At 38.3% G+C, this 19,642-nt stretch overlaps 1 protein-coding gene across 1 annotated transcript in view; it reads left to right on the forward strand.

The window, feature by feature from the left end:
- The window catches only part of POLA1 (DNA polymerase alpha 1, catalytic subunit), a 204,154-nt gene that overhangs the window by 160,414 nt on the left and 24,098 nt on the right, over positions 1-19,642 (forward strand). The gene's annotated exons all lie outside the window — the stretch shown is intronic.

Below are 19,642 nucleotides of genomic sequence, written 5' to 3' on the forward strand. Positions count from 1 at the left end.
TACAAAGCTCTGCTAAAACCACAAATTAATCTAGTGTTAGGAAGACTTATTTTCTTCTTGTCATCTTCCAATTACCATAATATTTGGAATATTTACCATCTCCAAGCTATAATGTGTTTATGGATTTTGTGCAGCTAAATGATTCTCAAGCTGACAGGAATATTTCTGATTGTGGGCTAATACATGGTTGGTGGGGCGTTCTGAATAAAACTGAATTTGGAGCCCACCTTTGTGTGTTGTTCACAGAGAGCACTTCCACTGTGCTCTTGGTGGTGCCGGTGAACAAAAAGCGCTACCTCTGTAGACTGCTGATCTGATGGCTGTTCTGCTGCAGAAGTCTTTCCCCAGCCCTGACCTGTGTCACCAGCTAAGTTGCTGGGTGATGGAAAGAGATAAGAATCAGTCTCCCTAAATGTTGTTATTTTGATGAGCTTTATATGAAAACCAACATAGCTGTAAACTCTTAGCTAAGAAAATGCTCAAATAAGCAAGCAGTCTGTTTTTGGCCTGTTATGGTTAAGTTTCTTCTTTTAGAATTCCTCATTTCCTTTCTTAATCCCTCTCAAGACAGTGACCTCAATCTGATGCTTGCACTTCAGAATGGTTTTGTACAGGCAAGGAAGGTCACCCTGTATGGTCATCTCAGTCTAATATAACTTTGTAGATGTACTGAAGGAATGTCAAATAGTGGTATCTAATACTAGCTGAAGCTGGATGTCTTTGTGTGTAGATCTTCTGTCTAATATAAGGATATAAAAATAGAAGTGGTTTCAAGGGTGATCATATTCAATCCCCTGCTACCATCACATCTCACGGATGTTACAAGTTTTTGGCACTTTATTTTGAAACCTGTGGGTGGTTCTTCACCTTTCACTATTGTTTACTATGTGTTTCAGAGCCTCATCTGATGATGACTGAAAACTCACTATAATTTTCCCATTTAACTTGTTTGGCTAGTTTATGTTCATTTACTAAATGTTTATTTCCCCTCCTTGATGTTCTCCACTGTGTTTTTAGAAACAGTGGTGACATCTCTGTTTTGTTTTATATTAAGACATTTACAGCTTTCTTTAGTAGGAATTGGTCTCTGTTGTATGATCCTTCCTACTAATACCTCTAGACTTTTTTAGGTTGAATTCATTTTTGAATGTGAGGAACTAGAAAGAGCGTGCTATTCTGGATGGCATCTATCCACTGTCTCATCCACTGCACCTGTACATTTGCTCGAAGTAACTCTTGTGTTGCTCTCTTGAGTCGCATATAGCTCATAGTTCATAGCTGCATTATATCATTAACTTGTAGTTATGTGATGAAAGAAATCTTGTATCTCAGGCTTAGCGCTTTTTTATTATTATTTTGTTTTTACTTTCATTGTCTTGGTTTCATTCATTTCGGACCGCTTAATCTCATTTATAATTTTAGACTTCGATGTTAATGAATTATTTCTGAAAAATAGTATGATGGCTTCTGCATTCACATGATTTCCCACCTTCTGCCTTAATCAGAAAATGTTCCCTGGACCCTCACCCCTAGTTGGAGAAAGTTACATAAACTTAATTTCCGGAGCAGTTCTCAAGGAATTGTTAGAACTCTGCCAGGACCCTCTCTTCTCTTGGGCGGTTCAACTTCAGCACAGTGTATTGATTTGTCACAATTAATGTAAAGCTTTGTAGTATTGAAATAATTTTCATATGCCAATTTAGTCCTGAACTGGAAATGTAGTGAACTCTCTTAAAAACATAAAGCTTTTTTTTTTTTCTCTTGAAAGAAAAAAAATGTTTCTGTGCCATTGTTCACAAGCTGTTCTGTCCTTGACCTGTGAGTAGCAGCACTGTGCTTTCCAATGATAGCAGTAAAAAATTAATTTCGGTTTTGTATATCTTTGGTATGTTCAGTTTCTTCTTTATTAGTTAGGTGAAAAAGCCATTTATTTACTCTTGGTTTGGTTTGGGGAGGGTCTTTGCTTTTTGCTTTTTTTATTATTTATTTAGAGAAATTGTTGTAGAAAGCCTAAATGTCATGGGCTTTTTGCAATTCTGCATTTTATCACCATTTCTGCGTTTTTAAAGACTGGTTCTTCATGCTTATAGCTTTGTTTATTCTTGATAGCAGTTCTAGGTTGTTACTCATCTTGGAGTGGTCTTCTATAAAGAGTTTTCAGTGGCTGGAGATTCATGTTATAAATGTGTTTTCCGCTGTAGCTGGAAGGAATTTGTGCTTTCTCTCCATTCAGAACCTTGAGATTCCACTGCTAGTTCACCTGCATTTTCTGTATTTGCCCCTTCAAAACAGAGAACCTTAATTGCAGAACAGGCTTCTGTTTGTTCTGCTATTTATGTTGGAGGTCTGTGCTATTTATTGAGATGGAATCTAAAAGAATAATTGTGAAGTCATTGGGAGTTCAAAAGTCATCCATCCTGCTCCCTTTTCTTGCAAGAGGATCAATAGGATTGTCTGTCTAGCCAGCATTTTAAAGAGAGGATAAATTAAAAAAATAAATAGAAATAAAATAAAATAAAATTTTGGTGATGCAGGTTCTACAGCCTGTCAGATTTTTTCAACCAGTTTCTTCTTCTCTACTTACCGTAGAGACTTTTTCTGTACATCTGTGGTGAATGTTGTTTTCTAAAGTTTATTTTGTGCATGATGGGCAATGTTCTATTCTTTTTCTTTAAGAGAATTCTGCATATTTAAAGCCCGTATGTTATCTTCTGTGTCATTTTCAACGACAAACCTGAACTTTTTGGAGAGGTTTTAGGGAAGAGTTTTCTAATTCTCTGCATGTTTTGTTGTGTTGTTTTTTTTTGTGTATTTTTATTATTATTTGTTGTTGTTGTTAAAGAACCATCAATAATTAGACCTTCAGTAGGTCAGATTCATTCCACCAGAGTGGAACGCAGCAGAAAGATTAATTAACGTGTTTTACAGGCGGCTCTTCTGTTTATTCATACCAGTATGGTGTTCACAATGTTTGCAACAACATTGTTCACTCGTTTCATTGCTGTTCTATTGTAACCATTATATGCTGTCATGAATCGTTGTTTCTAACCATTTTTGCACCCTGTGTTTATTTGTGGACATGTATTGATGTATGTACCATGATTCTGCTCAGGGATATTGTTTAATGGGTAATACTGGTGGAGGGGGCACAGCTGGACCAGATGATCTTGGAGGTCTTTTCCAACCTTAATGATTCTCTGATTTGTACAAAGGAACAGTACTTCTTACTTTTCTTTGTTAGTGTGGTTGAGGAAGGTTTCAAATCAGATCCACTTCCTCAAAATTACCTTAAGCCCTAATCTGATCTTCTGGCATACTTACAGCTCCTGCCAGTTTTACATTGTCTACAAAATCTAAATTATAGACGAATCAGGGAATATACTATATTTCTTACTTCAGTTCTCAAAAAAAGTACATAGACCAGCACCCTGACAAATACCTGTGCAGAGAATGAATCTCATTCAAGAACCTCCCATCATTTTGCCCTGAGCAGTTGATAGTCATGCTTTTCTAAACAAAGTTCACCATGTTTTCCTAATACGTTCTTGAAAATCTTAGAACAGCAGAAGTATATGGAATCAGACAAAAGTCCATATAGCCTTGTTTGATCCCTGTCTCTGACAAGTGCCAAAGGAAGAATACAAGAGCAGTGCAACTATACATGTTGCTGTTTCCCAAAGACTCTCCCAGCCTCTAAGTATTTAATCTTAAAGATTTTGTCCACTGGATATGTTATCTAGTAACTTCCAGAGACTTTTTTTTAATGGAACTCATCCAGTCTTCCCTTGAGTTCATCCATTCACTAGGTATCAAGAAGGCCTACAGGTCCAGCAGCTGTTGCATGAAGCTTTTGTTTTGGGTTTAAACAGTCGCTGTTTCCCTTTGTAGTTTCTTGGTTCTTGTGCTGGAAGACGGGACAACAACAGATCCCTACATTATTTCATGCTGGTACTAAACTTGTAAACTTCTCTCACATCCCACCAGCAAATCTTTGTCATGTCTTTTCCACATTGAAGACTCCTGATCTATTTAATATTTCCACATTTGGAAACAATTTAACTTCTGTGTTCACTTGCCTTAGAACTTTCTCCTCCTTGTGATGGGAGCCAAGAAAGGGACAGAGCTTTCACGATGAAGGTGAACCATGGATTTATACTGTGGTGTAGACGATACTACCTGCTTTGTTCTCTGTTTTCTCCAAGTAATTGCTAATACTTTTTTGTGGTTTTGTACCGTTCAACTTCTAGGTATGCTTGTGATCGTGTCGGAGTTCATTTTTTGCATAATTAAGGTTTAGAAAAGAACTTAGGCCTATTGCTATATGTTTATCTAAGCTAAATTAATTTCCCATTTCATTAGCTGATTGCCAAGATCTTCCTGGTGTTCTTTACTTCTGACTCTAGCATAGCATAGTGTTACAAGCAAGTTGATATCTTTATTGACAACCTTCCTTTCCCAGGTCACTTATGAATATAGTCGAGGTGGCTGTGGAACTCCATTGGTGACAGTTTTCCATCTTAAGAACTTACAACTTAAGCTGTGTTTCTTATCTTTGGTTGGTCATTTATCTATACCCTCTTAAGCCATGCCTGTTTTTCTCTTTAAAAGGTTTAGGTAGGAGACATTTACAAAGATCGCCAAATGGACAGTATCGGTTGGATCATCCCTGTTCACATGCTTGTTGAACGCTTCACGAGATTATTAATAGGTTTGTGAGATGGGTCTTGCCTTGTAACACAACCTATGTTGATTCTTCCCCCACATATTATATTTATCCAGGTGTCCATTAATGCTCTTTTTATCATTTCAGCTCATTTACACCGTACAGGTTGGCGTTCATTTCATTTACATTTCCTGGATTTTCTTAAATATCATGGAAGACAATTTCAAAAGCCAGATTGAAGTTAGGATGTAACCTCTACTAGATATCCTATAATCTGTTTTCTGTTACCCAAGGAAATTACAGTGGCTGACACGATTTATTTTTTTCCACATCCCTGTGGTTTATTATTCTATTTCTTGTCGTCTTCGTGTTTACAACTAGATTTTGAGCTATCTTCTGCCTGTAAGAATTAAAAATAAGCTGATTGGTCTACATGATGTTTTACTATTTCAGTGACTAGTGATGTCAGCTGTCAGTTATACTATTCAGGAATATCTGGATTATATAATTACTGTTTTTTATTTGTAGCATTTATTATTATTATCTGTTATATTATTATTTATTATTATTTGTAGCATTTACCTCCAAGCAATTGGTTCTCTTCATCTGAAAGTTTAATGTCTCTCATGATGATATAGTTTAGTATGTTAACATTGTGCGAGGGTCCTAGTTTCCATGCTAAATAAGTGAAACTCTGAAATTCCTTTGCTGTCTGTCTAAATTAGGAACTGTACACGGTTAGTATCAGGTCAAAAACAATTTAATTTTCAGTATCTCTGTGCCAAAAGCACTAATTTACAGCTGCCAGTAATAGTGTCAGGTCTATTTGCTCTGAATTATTTTTTTAATTAAAAAAGGACAGGAGAAACTGCTCCATTGTGACTCGTAATGCACTCAAAATGTTTTAGTGCTTCCTTATACTTAGAGGTTCGCAAAGCTGGTTAGGATATTGCTGCTTAGGTGCACAGTCAGAACAGCAAAAAGCAGTAGGAGTAGCAAAGTATCCTCTGTTCATTTGGATGGAAAAAAGATAGGAAAACTATCAGTGATTTAAACATGTGATGTTTAAATACAGGAGTATACTCACTCTGTATGCTTTAACTTCAGAAATGGAAACCAATGTATTTTAATGGCTATGTCATCAGGAAATCAAAATAGAGTGTAGTAAGCTTTATATCATTATCCCATTCAAAAATTGGTATTGTTAAATATTCAAAGATATTACTGTTTTCATTTTGCTTCTACAGTAAAATGAAAACCTTTAAAAATGAAGAGAAACGGAGCCCACATAAAGTCAGTAAAACTACTGTGCTTCACACAGATGTCTCTAGTTCAGTTCCCCCTCCTAGCATAAATTAAGTCTTTATGGAAGCCTGGATAAGAATGCTGTAGTTTCCTTATTCACAATGACTACAACATTATTCCAAAAGCAGTGCATTAATATCATTGAGGTTGTTCAGATCGTGCTGCAGTTTCTTAGAGAAATAGGATCCTGTTTGTAGGGTGTCTGTATCACACTATAAAATGGGACTGAAAGCCACCACCTTTCCACCATCCCAGTTCTGAGAGAGGTAGGGTCATGAGTGTTGTTTGCAGTGCATTTAGGTATTTCAGGGACAGAAATTGCAAAGATGCTGCAGTATATTCTTTTGCAGAATATGTTCAGCTACTGAGCCCCTGATTGTCAGATTCCAAAAAAGCCTGGGCATATCAGCTTGATGCATAAGTAGAAGAGAGGATGAGAGGATTGATTTGGAAAATGTTCTTGTTTGTCGGGAAGACCTATGTCTTCAAAGTATCTGCCAGTTTGTGGAAGTAGAATATAATCAAATATTCTACTTAGCATATATAAGATCATATACTTGTAAATGTACATACACATGGAAATACAAATGTCTGTTCAGAGGATGTTTTCCCACTCCTATCACAGCCGTGTATGTGCCTCACTTCACCCTTGCGTACAAATACCAGAAGTGTCTAGTTTACTTTATGGAGGAATAAGCTGCAAAGTACTGTTGGGAAAAATGAAACTTTTTCAGGTTGTATGTCCTAGATAAAAAAATAAAATTCATCTCTGGATATGTGTGTGAATCCTGTAATTTCAACATTGGGTTTTTTTCTCAGTATGTTCATAACTTGGTGCGCCAAGTAGAAGGTTGAAGTGAATTTTTAATGGAGGTATTCTTTGAAAGAAGACAGTTTATAATGGAGACATTGGCAGAACTGCTTGTCAGTGTGGTTTAGTGTGTGTACTCCTGTCAGGTGATGGGGAGATTGAGGGAGGGAGACAAACTGCAAGTAGGATAAGTGGGTGGGCCTGAGCAAGTCGTTCCTGCTCTATGATACAGTGTGGAAGCTCAGTGAGGTAGGAGAAGGAGATCATGTGTAAGAGAGCTGGTAGGCTTGTATTGTATGTGAAACCAGCATAACAAAATGGAGACTTTGGGTATCAGAACTATATGGCATTTATGGATAGGCAGGCAAAAAGACTACGGAAGAATACTTGTTGAAGTCAGTAAAAGTTGATTATGTACGCTTTCCAGGAGAAGATAAAGGAAAATCATATAAATAACCTATGTGCATGTACACTTTAGTGGGTTTATTTTTAAGATGGCACTAGCTAGAACTTGGCAAAACCATTTTGACAGGAGTATGACTCAATAAACAAAGCCCTTCTGCTGGCATCTCATCTCTAGACGGTATCACTGAGACTTCACTTCGCTAGAGTTAGTGCTCTTTATATCCAAGCAAACAATTACTCCTCTGCACATTTCAAGTACTTTGTCTTCCAAACAAGTTGTTTTGAAGAGATTATAAAATACTAATATTCATTAATTTAATCTTTCGGTATATCCTTAGAAGCACTTGCTCATTTTTCCTTCATGTGTTCTGTAGAGGAAGATTTTCGAACTTTTAAAATTTTGAGTCACTTTCTTACGTGTTTTTAAATCTCACTAACTTTTCTCCAAACAAAAAATATCCATTGAAGTATTTTGACCCTTTTGAAGTAGTGTATGTAAATCTTAAGTTACCCTTCCATAATGATCGTATTTTTTATTACCAGTTTGACGTTGTCCTGTATCTGTTTTTCCTCCATTCTATTTCTGCTCATGGGGTCTTTTTGTTAAATCTACCAAATCTAAGCACACCTCGTTATACCCACTGTACGTCTCTGTAACCCTTTCTCTGAACACTAAGCTTAACAGCCTGTGACATCTCTCGTGGAGTTAAGAATTCTTGTGAATTATTTTCTCTGTCTGTGAATGAAATAAATAGAAATAATAAGTAACAACAGCTGTGATATGTCCACAATGTGGGATGTCTGTGGCATGACAGGATTGCATTTGCTGTGGCTCATACCTCTAATAAAGTAGTTTTGATTAATGAAGTTGTTTTTCATGCACATTGTGTGTAATGTTGCAGGTGGGATGTGAAGTAGTTGGCTTAACTAACTGACTCCTCCTGAACTGGAATGGTTATTTGACTTCAAATAAACACCCTGCTGCTACTGAGGTCTTTTTTCTTTGTGTGGGAAAAATATCTTCTCATTTGCTCTTCAGCATTTTTTTCCTACTTAAGCATATAAATATATGCCAACTTGTTATAGCCTGTGCAGTAGGCTATTCTATCTAATGTAGTCTGGCTGCTTTATCAGTTCTCTCAGGAGCGTCTGTAAAGAGAAAATATTCTTTAAAGCTCTTTTTTCTTCATTGCTTCTTTATTTGCAGCTCTGACATTTTTCTTATAGAGATTTCGTTCTTTCTGATTTCATCTGTGTTAATAAGTTTGGGGTTTTGGTGCTGTTAAAGGCAAGTCAGAAGCAACAAGGCCTCTTTTAGTGACTACTGCTTCTCACAGCAGCAAGCTCTTTTTCTCTAGTGGAAAATGCAAGACTAGCATCTTCTTCCTTTTATAAGATTCTTAAATTTGATGGATCTGGCAGTGTACTCAAAAAAATAATAATCCTGTCTTTTAGATACTAGAATTCTGACATTGATGCTATTTTTTAAAAAAAATATTTCAGTAGGAATTGGAAATATAAATATAAACAATTTAACTCTGTATAATATATTCGGTATGTATGTGCCTAGACATCAGAAGGGTAATATAAACGTAAGGTTTTAAAGAGATTTAAAAAAAGATACAATTATCTGTATGATTTTTAAGTCGCATAAGAAATGTATTTTAGAACTTGCCAGTGATGGCTCATAATCACTTTGATATTTTGAGGAAAATGGTAGCTTTAAACAGATGATACAGAATTTATTTTTAAAAATGTATTGTGCTTATACAGTTGATGGCTTTTATTTCCATAATGTTTTTTACTACATAATTATACATCTTAATTACGTAATTACCGTCATAATTATTATGTAATTACATGTAGTTCCACTAATTACAAAATCAGGAAGTGTAATTATCTACTAAAAACTTTCTGAAATCTTATTTGTTCACTAGAGATTATTTAAAAGACCAGTGACCTACTGAAGATGGTGAACAGTGTTACACATAATGCCAACTCTCCTTTTCCTGTTCTTCATAACCTGTATAGTGTCAGAGGGTTGTGGAAGGGCATGCATGTCTTTAATTATTATTTCCCTTAAAATTAGTTTGGAAACCTTGTCTGTAATGCTGACAGATTTGCCTCTTCAGTTTCGTCATTGATACATTTCGGTTTTGAATTTTAAAGGTTCTCTAGCTGGAGTTAGAAAGTTATGTGCTTTCAGTTAACACCTTCCAAACTTTATTCTTTGGAATTTGGTTGAGCAGATCTGGGGTGAGTATCTGCTGTTAGCTATGAAGATGATTGGAAAAACACTGGCTTATGACCATGTATATGTAGAGTGAAACTGTGACTTCACTGAAGACAAGGGGAATGCAGCTGACTTCTCATGGACCAAAAATTTCATTTCTTGAGTAAAACTGCTTTTTAAAAATTTGTTTTTCCTATATTGATATATGTTCAAATTTGTGCTCATTTATTACTCGCTATTGCACGCACTTAATTTATAAACTTGTCTAATAGTGCGTTTTGAAACCACAGTGGGTTACTGCATGGTAAGAGAAGAGAATTAATACTCAGGACATTTTATGGTGGCTTTGTTCTGATATTTTATTAAAATTAAACAGATGGAAACTCTGTTAGTATATATTAAATAAGTCATAAGTCTACCTTTAGTAGACTGACTGAAAAGGGTACTGTAAAGTGTTATATTTGCTGATTTTTCATTCTGTAAGACTGTGCTGTGCCAGAATGACATTGGGAATACAAATCTTTCTCTTAAATTCATCATACCAGCAAATATGCATTTATTACATTACAATATCAAAATACAGAGAAACACCAAGAGGAAAATACATTGAGCAACAGGAAACAGAAAGCATGTGAAAGGGGTGATGCAAAATGTAACTGATCAGGATTTGTGATGCTAATAAAAAGTGAGAAAATTGTAATCAGAAGGGAAAGGGTCAAGTGAAGAAAATAATAATTTGCTGGAATCATGAAGTGAAATTTCTGTGGGACAGTTTAAGCCTTAATACTTGGTATCCATGTGTATCTTTGTATAATTCTTCTATGCTTATAAAAGGCAACCGTTTTACTGTATAATTGCCAGGAACTATTTTAAGCTCCCAAATTTGGCCTGGGTCCATAGGTGATGTGAATCTGTCGTCATCTTGATGTTAAATGGTGGTAGTTACTTCAGCTTGTATCTACTAAGCGTACGAGTCTCAAGACCAGTTTGAATTATAGTGACCTTTAGAAGAAACACACAGATGCATTGTTTGTGAACACAGACAGAAAAAAAACAGGATCCTTACTTGATCTCCAAGATTTAAATTAATACCGCAAATAAAATTATTTTAATTATTATACTTAATGAAGCATAATAACTGCACAGGAGACATTTCTTTTGAGATATCTTTCTGTATCCGTAAAAAACAAAGCATTTATGTCAAAGATGTGAAAATGTAGTTATGCTCTTTTCTCTAAGAAATGGGTGGAGATAAAGTCTTTATTAAGGGCTGTGAGGCTATGTAAAGAACAGCAGTATGGAAAATATTTCTTTTATTCTGTAGAACACACAAAAATTGAGCGTGATATTTGTACAGAAATGCAGCATATTACAGAGAAGTGTCTCAGTGCAGCTTGAGTTTGGTTTATTAAGTCAAAAAAAAAAAAATCTTCCATTCCTAAAGGAGTATTACATCATCTCCCCATCAGAAAAATGTGGTAGTGTCAACCAGTAGAAATGTATCTGTTGTGGGGGGAGCATGCTCAAAGCTGTGGGTATTACTGCTGTGAAGATAAAGAGTGCACAAGAAACTCTTTGGACATGTTTCACAAGTGTGCAAGACCTCAGCTGTTACCTTTTTGACTCACAACCGCGCCTCCACTTCCACAATTTTCAAGTCCTCTCTTTTAGCAAAGAAACAATTTTTTTCCATGATAGAGACTAGTTTGATGAGATTGAAAGAGAGGGAACCTTTTTGTTAATTTATTTTGAAATTATTTCCAATATCAACTCATAGCAATCTGATTACCAACTGTCATGTTCCAGGCCAGTATAATTCCTCTGGCTTTTGAGAGCAGAGCAGAGTGCTGTGACAGATCAGAACTTGGCTCAGCCTCCAAGAAAAAATCCAAGAGAATTTCCTTCTGTCATGACCGGCTTCTGTGACGGGGCTTTGAAGGGGTTGCTGATTTGGGTTTGGGAGCTCTTTGTTTGTTTTTATCCAGCAGAAATTAGTTGGGAAGAAGTTGATTTGATCCTGCCAGGATTGCAACTGTCAAATCCATATCAAAATGTTTTCCTATGTTATATTATTTAACTCAGAATATAATAATGTAATTATTTTGACATGAAAACGTTGTGTGCTGTAGCATTTCCACTTATCTTTAAATAGACATTTTTCACTTTGTGAGAGATGCACGCAGTAAGACAAAACAAAAAATGAATAAAAAGGAGTGAGTGACAGCCTAAGCTGGATTATTTAGATAATAAAAACAAATAATATTTGACATTAATAGAATTTTATGGAGTTGGAATTAAAACATTTGCCTTACTTACGGTATTGTTTCATATTCCTAGCGTGACAACATACGTAGCGTAAATGACCAGCAGAACATAACAGAAGCATGTTTATCAGGTGAACATCTCTGTTAGAAATTGTGTTACATATTTTGGGGGGAGGGCAGAGGAATACTAGAGAATCTTAAAAATATGTCTTAGTTTTGTACTGTTCATGAATCATATACATGTGTATTCATCTAAAAACTGATTTCATAGAATCATAGAATATCCTGAGTTGGAAGGGACCCTTAAGGATCATCAAGTCCAACTCTCGACACCGCACAGGTCTACCCAAAAGTTCAGACCATGTGCCTAAGTGCACAGTCCAATCTCTTCTTAAATTCAGACAGGCTCGGTGCAGTGACCACTTCCCTGGGGAGCCTGTTCCAGTGTGCAACCACCCTCTCTGTGAAGAACCCCCTCCTGACGTCCAGCCTAAATTTCCCCTGCCTCAGCTTAACCCCGTTCCCGCGGGTCCTGTCACTAGTGTTAATGGAGAAAAGGTCTCCTGCCTCTTGACAACCCCTTACGAGGAAGTTGTAGACTGCGATGAGGTCTCCCCTCAGCCTCCTCTTCTCCAGGCTGAACAGGCCCAGTGACCTCAGCCGTTCCTCGTACGTCTTCCCCTCCAGGCCTTTCACCATCTTCGTAGCCCTCAAATTTCTTTTGATGATGTATTTATTTACTTTGTGCTAGAGCAGAGCCTGTAGTTTAAAACATCCTTAATAAAAACTAGCTAGTGGTGAATGACCAAACCAAACATGGTTAATATACTTAATAAGAACACGGAGCTACAGTCTTCTTGATCCATGATGCTTACCTACATCAGGACTGTGGTGTTGAAAAATTTTATTATTCCTTACTTTAAATTACATATAATACAGGAATCAATGAATGTGAAATTGGCTGTCATGCATGTGTTTTTGTGATAACCTGACACAGTTCAATTATCTGAAATAGTACTTAAGAAGTCAAAAGTGCAGCTTCTTGTTTGGAAAAAAATTATGCCCGTGGTTTTGCAAAAGCAACAGATGTTGGAACATACAAATATATGCATTTGGTGAAGCACAACCACTGCAACTCTTCTTATATAGCATTTAAAGAGAGGAAAATAAAAAGGTTCTCGTCTGAAAGTGTAGTTTCTGAAAATACGGATGCAAGTTTAAAACATTATTTCTATTTTTTTCTGCTTCTGTACTCTGAAGACTCATCTGCTGTTTCCCAGTTGAAGCCAAGCTTCAAATACCACAGCAAAACAATATTTTCTTGGTGTTTCCAGAAGAGGGAAGCTGTGGTATTGATCAGAAATTGCAGTAAAGTGTCTGTGCCTTTTGGAACTTCTGTGTAAGATCTGAGGTCTCCAGTTCATTTTGGTTTTATTGTATTGCTTTAACAAATTTTAAACATTTTTACGAGTTTTTGGTGTGCACAGGTATTCTCTCAGCACTTCTCCGCTTCCAGGTATCACGGCTGCCATGGCAAAAAACTTTCTACCTCACTCATGGAGATCTGGGGTTTGCTTAGCTCTTCCAATGTGAAGTTATGTTTCAAAAAGCAAAGGTCTTTGAAAGTGAAAAGGAAGCAGCAGTTCAAGCTGTGGTAGCCACTGTAAGATGTTTCTCTTGAAGCCTAGTGGGGTAAGTACCTCACACGTGTAGTGTAGGAGAGCAGTTTTGGTGGCTGTGGTTTACCTCTTGGAGTACCAGTGAGGCCTTTTTCTCTTTCTTTCAGTTCTACTAACTGCTTTTCAGGGGGTACATATGATAATCAGGACAGTTTTGTTTTTGTTTTAAAAGTGATAGCAATGCTAGGCTTTCAGGAACTTCCATCTTCACCACCACCCCTTTTTTTAAAAAAAATTGTTTAAGATACTTTGGGTAATGGCTTCTGCTTTCCAGCTCTTATCACTGTATATTGTCACCTACTACAAATTTTAGAAACATGTATTTCCAGGGCTGTAGATGCTGGTGCTTTACTGTCACTGAGACCCTAGGCCTACCTTCAAGTTAGCACCCTTTAAAAAAAAAAAAAAAAGTGAAAGGTGAGTAAAGGTACACTCACACTTTTCAATGGTATAAATAGAAATTTATAAATGGAGGATAAATAAAAGATGGGTAAGATATAACCACAGATTAACAAGTGGTAAGATAACGTCAATAGGCCATTTCTGTGGTAAAGCTTTACAATGGACATTCACGCCTTAGGGCACCTTGCAGTTGTCTGGCTGTGTGCCTCTACCCTAACTGTGGCAAAGGTAGTTCAGTGATTCAATATCACACTTCAAAAATATGTTGCAGTCTAACAGGATTTGAAGTATTTTTATGTTTTTTTTGGTAACAGAGCAATTACAGAATAAACCTTTCATTTTCAAGGGGGAAAGCTAGGTTGTGGGTTTTATTTGTTTGGTCTTTGCTTCTTAAGAGACAGGTGAAGAACGTGCAACTGTCACATGTAAGTCCGTGGCGCTATGTTGGTACCATAATCAAGAGCATGACAGAATATTGTTGTTAAAGTAACTTTTAAATAGACTGTCTTAGAGATTTATGTTAGTTTGTTTAATAAGTTACATTTTATAAAGGAAAGGAGAAATGCCTGTATTGAATTACAGTTGAGGAAAGAGCATTAGTGCCAAGGAAGAAGAGACATAAACAAACCCAAAAGCCAGTTGTATTAAGTGAATCTGACTTGAAAAAACAAAAACAAAACTAAAATTCACAATACAGAAAATGTAGGAGAAATTCCTGAGAAACAGAAATGTTGAAAGATTTGGAGAGGCAACAATAAAAGAAGGCAATTTGCAGTACAGCTTGACAATGAAATAGTCCATTGCAAAATGTAGCCTTTATTTTTTGCGTTGCTTGAACCCAATGAGGTTAAATTTAAGATTTCCACTTTTAGTGGAAACTCCCCAAACTTTGGATTTCATTGCTGTTGTGCCCGCTATCCTGTGAGATTTCTTGACGAGGGAAGTGTTAAATAAGATCTGTATGCATACATTATTAAAAAGTACTGCATGCTGTTAAGCAGAAGTCTTAGATGGGCGTCATCCAAAGAGTTCTAGAGTTAGAGCAGCTTGGGAACAGGTCATGTTGTATTGTCTTGTACTGGATGTGGTAAGTGGGAAAGGGAAAAAAATCTCTGGAACAGTGTGTGATAAAGAAGATTTTATCCTCCTCTCAACATAAAATATGATTTGGGAGGAAGTCTCTCTTCTCTGCAGATATCAGCAATTTTACAGATGGAGTACATCCTTCTTGGGAAGTTTCTTCAGCAGTTGCAAGCTGATGTTTTTGTGATGTCTCAAGTAGGACAGTATTTCTGTTGAATAGGACATTTCTGAAGGCTATTATTATGATAAACCGTGTTCTTAGCATAATTCAGATTGGTGTATATACTTTGGTTTTAAAAATGGAATTCTACTGCAGAGTGTGAACTACAAGCGGCGCTCAAGAAAAAACGATGCTGTTGAACATACACAGAAATCTTTAAGGCTTTCCACAGTGTGGGTGCTTTGTGTCACCAATTGGGTCTAGCTAGGCCCAAGGAGTGCCAGAAGGTCAAACAGACTTTAATTAGAAAGCAAAACTCTCCAGTGCAATATATCCTAATTATAAAGATAACATAAATCACCACCGTGGCAGGCCTTTTATATAGTAAGAAGCCACTGTTATCTTTTCAGCCGATATACATTGCCTTTAAAAAAAAAAAAAAAGAGACAGAGTGATAAGTTAGGAAATGAGCCATGGTGGGCAACAGTAGTAAGCTCAGGAATGAGCAGGAGTATGCATAAGGGTTTTACTCCCTTCAGAGGAAGTCCATCTGATGCTTTGCTTTACACTTAAATGCAAAGGTGGGGAAGTGAGTGAACAGAAGATCCTTCATCTTTCCGTGGGTAGGGTTTTCTGCCCAACCATAAATGATCCACCACTGGATATGCCGCGCAAAGGGTTGTGTACTTGGTGGTATTCAAGCTAAAATTTGCCCTTTGTGCTACACGTGCAACAGTGAGGTCCTAGGAGAGATGAAGTTTGAATACTCCTAACTTAAGAAACAGCTCAAAAAGCTCAAGGTTTACAGTCAAGTGAAGTGACCAAGAGACTGCAAACATCTCCTACAGGCAGTGATTATATATTTGGTAATGTTTGTATGGACACAAGAGGGGTGCACAAAAGATATCAACTCAGTCTTAGCAAGAGAATCACAGAACGACTGAGGCTGGAGGGTGCCTCTGTAGATCATCTAGTCCAACAGCCTGCTCAGTGCACTGCAGCATGTTACTCAGGACTGTTCCTGCTCAGTATTTCTATGTCTGGAGACTCCGCAGCCTCTCTGGGCAACTTGTTAAACCATTTGACCACACTCGCAGTAAACAGGCGAGGCATTGCATTTATGTGGAATGCCTTGTATTTCAACTTGTACCCATTGGCTTCTGTTCTGTTATTGGGCACCACTGAGAGGATCGTGGCTCTGTCATCTTCACTGCCCACCTCAGGTGGACATCACAACTTGATGGAGTCCCCTGCCCCCAAACCTCCTCTCCTTCAGGCTGAGCAGTCCCAGCTCTCAGCTTCTGCTTGTGTGTTTAGGTGCTTTAGACCCCTAATCATCTTTATGGCCTTTCACTGGACTCCCTCCAGTACGTCCATGTCTCATACTGGGGACCAGCATGGGACCCAACACTCCAGGTGTGTCTTCCAGGGCTGAGCAGAGAGGAAGGAGCTCCTGCCCCAACCTGCTGGTGATGCTCTGCCTAGCACAGCCCGTGGTACTGCTGGCTACCTCTTCTGCAAGAGCTCATTGCTGCCTCACGTTTCACTTGTCATATAGGTACTTGAGAATATAGTGTATGAATGGGGGCCCTACTGTTCTCTGTGTTACACCTAATGTTAACTCTGACATTCCCTTTGGTTAACACACCGAGTGTTACTGTGGAGAACTCCTCACCAGGGTATGTCGTTCGTCTCCACTGACTTTGAGGTCTGCGGTTCAAGTGTTCATATGTGTATTTATCAGCCTGTGCTCCTCTCTGTAGGGGAGAGGAACAGGCACTTCTAGAGCTTGGTTTATCTAATCTCATTTATGCTAGGCTGGTATGGATCACACCTAAGAAATGCCTCTTCTTTGCTCCATTCATTATAAAGGAGAACCAGGGTGACTGGTTCACATCTAGAAAGCAGTATTCCTAGAAAAATTATACCGGGGACATAATTCATGAATTCACCCTGTTAGATGCCAAATGTGGAAAATTGTTAGTTACAGCACGCCAGTCTCCTCAAAGAATAAAGAATAGCACCAAAGTAGTTTCCATTATCCTTCTGCAGTTACAACCTCTGTTGACTGAAGCAAAGTGAGAAGAGCATGTCATTCGGAAACAAACCACTCCTGCATCCCAGCATAATGTGTTTCTAAAGTGGATGCAGTTAATTGTAAAGACCCAGGGAAAGGCATCCAGTCAGAAATGTTAACCGTGAGAGAATGCTGAAACCTCCCACAGCTCCGTCAGGAAAATCTGCCGTGAGGTCTGCAAACCAGCCTGTAAAATTCAGGTTCAGAACAGAGATCTGGCGTGGCAGCAGGCTGTTGCTCTGTGGTTATCTGGAGAGAAGCAAGGGGTCTAATTCGAAGCCCCGAATATTTCTCGAAGGGACAAACCTGGAGTCTAAACTTCCTGTATGGGTCAGTTGGAAATTAATTTAAAATCGTCAAGGTGAAAAGCCATTGTATATTAATAGCTGTTCTTTACCCGCGAAAGATTTTAGCAGTTAAAAGCCAAATCCATCACTCGCTGCTTTTTCATATTCAGTAAATACAGGGATTTTGATAACTCCAGGCAAACTTGTCCCGAGGAGGAGTTGAATCTTCCACAGATCATAGCACATAATCGTCCTTCCTTCTGCTTGAATGTCAAGCATGAAAAAGGGAAAAAATACATTTACAAAGTTGATTTAAGAAAGCTGTTGAAAATATATTTCCTTATAACAGAGCAGCCTCGGCTAATCCATTATTTTATTTGTAGACCCTCTTTAAGATGTGGAGGACAAAAGGCACGCATGGATTTGTAAGTGTATCAAGTTAGTACACCGAGATCAAAGGCTCTCTCTGCATGAGGGACTTTGCACATTCTCTTCCAGATCAGCTGCAACATCAAGGACAGGAAAATCTGCAAAGCATTTTGTTTGCTATGTGTTCAATCTCCTGTCATCTGCTAATGCAGTCTTTGTCAGAAAGTACTTAATGTTGTGGTACCCAAGTAACCTGCTTCCCTGTTTCACTTCCATTGTTCTGCTGAATACATCTCTCTTATATTCCCTGCTCAAAATTGCTGACTTCTCACAAATTGGCGATGATCAGTAGACACGCTTCCCTACAGGAGAAAGAAAAAAATACATATATTGACATCCGAGTCGTGGGGATGGTTGTATCAATGGGACGGAGCGTATTGTTGTGTCCTTGATGTATTACGGGCAGCTGAGCATGTGATCGCTCGCTATTTCAGAAAGGATGGTCTTATGTTGCCGCTGAAGGGCAGGGTAGAGGATACAAATCGTTGTGGAGCACATGGGAGGGCGGGGGGCTTCAAAGAGAATATGCTGGCCCCCGTGTCAGAGCAGCTGCAGGTGTGTTTGTCAACTTCTCTGGTGTCTTGTGGCTGAGTTAGACGGATTCAGGAGAAACATACAGGGAGAAAAATAAGTTTTAAAAATCAAAAAACTTTGGTTTCTTGTTCTTACGAAATTGCCCCGTGTGTTAGAACAATGAGTTTGTTGGTGTCGCTGTGTGCTAAGCTAGGACAGGGGTGATGTGCCACAGCTCCGTGCCCCAGTTATTCATTATCTTCTCAGATGCTTTTGTCCAGTGTTGCAATTTAAAGTTATCAGGGATTAGTTTGTCGCCTTTAGTTTGTGAAAACCTCTTTTTTTTTCAGGACGTTTGCTAGAGGTGCTTTCCTGAAGAGGGTATTGGCTTGCATCAGGAGAGGACAGTTGTTACTGGTGATTTGCCTTGTGCATTTTGTGAAGCATAGCTAATTGTTTCTTGGATTCCTTGATCTTTGATGAACTGTAATGAAATTAGGAGCAGGTAACACAAGTTTGCCACTTGTTTTTTGTTCCTCCAGCTGATTTCATACGTGTGCAGGTGATGCAGTCTGCACGGTACCAAAAGCACTCCCTTGCAGCTAGGATGCAGGATCACAGCAGGGGAGAGGAACTGGGGAGTGCCAGAGGAATAGATACCCTCTTCCCGTGTGTGCTGACATGGTTCTTGGATATTGCTTGTGCTGTTAGCATACAGAGCTTGCAAACCAACCCCTGTAAACCAGATGGGAGTGGGGAAAGTGGATGTTTGTGGTGCCAAGTACTGGTGGCAAAGCTGCTAGAGGATCACAGAATGGTTTGGGTGGAAGGGACCTTAAAGCCCATCCAGTTCCAACCTCCCCCTGCCATGGGCAGGGACACCTCCCACCAGCCCAGGCTGCCCAAAGCCCCATCCAGCCTGGCCTTGAACACCTCCAGGGACGGGGCATCCACAGCTTCTCTGTGCCAGTTTTCACTAATATCTCATCTGTATCTACCCTCTTAGTTTAAACCATTACCCATTTAAAGCCATTTCTATGGCTACATACCTAGAACTACGGGTCCTGTGAAAGCAAGTACTGGAATATTTTGATGATGTTTTTGATGAGGATGATGTAAGCCTCCTCTGCACGTGGTCTGAAATAACCCTGTGTTGGGCAGCCATTCCAGAAATCTGTCAAAAAGCTAAATCATTTTTTATCTGGAATTACTTATATCACTAAGAATTGTACATTTGTCTTGCCCCTGGCAGTCACATAAACGATATAATTTAAGGTGGGCAGAGGGACAGGAGCTGGACACTTGTGGGTCCCTTCCAACTGAGGAGATTC

The sequence above is a fragment of the Aythya marila genome, assembly GCF_965140915.1.
Source record: "Aythya marila genome assembly, chromosome: 1".
Classification (NCBI taxonomy): domain Eukaryota; kingdom Metazoa; phylum Chordata; class Aves; order Anseriformes; family Anatidae; genus Aythya; species Aythya marila.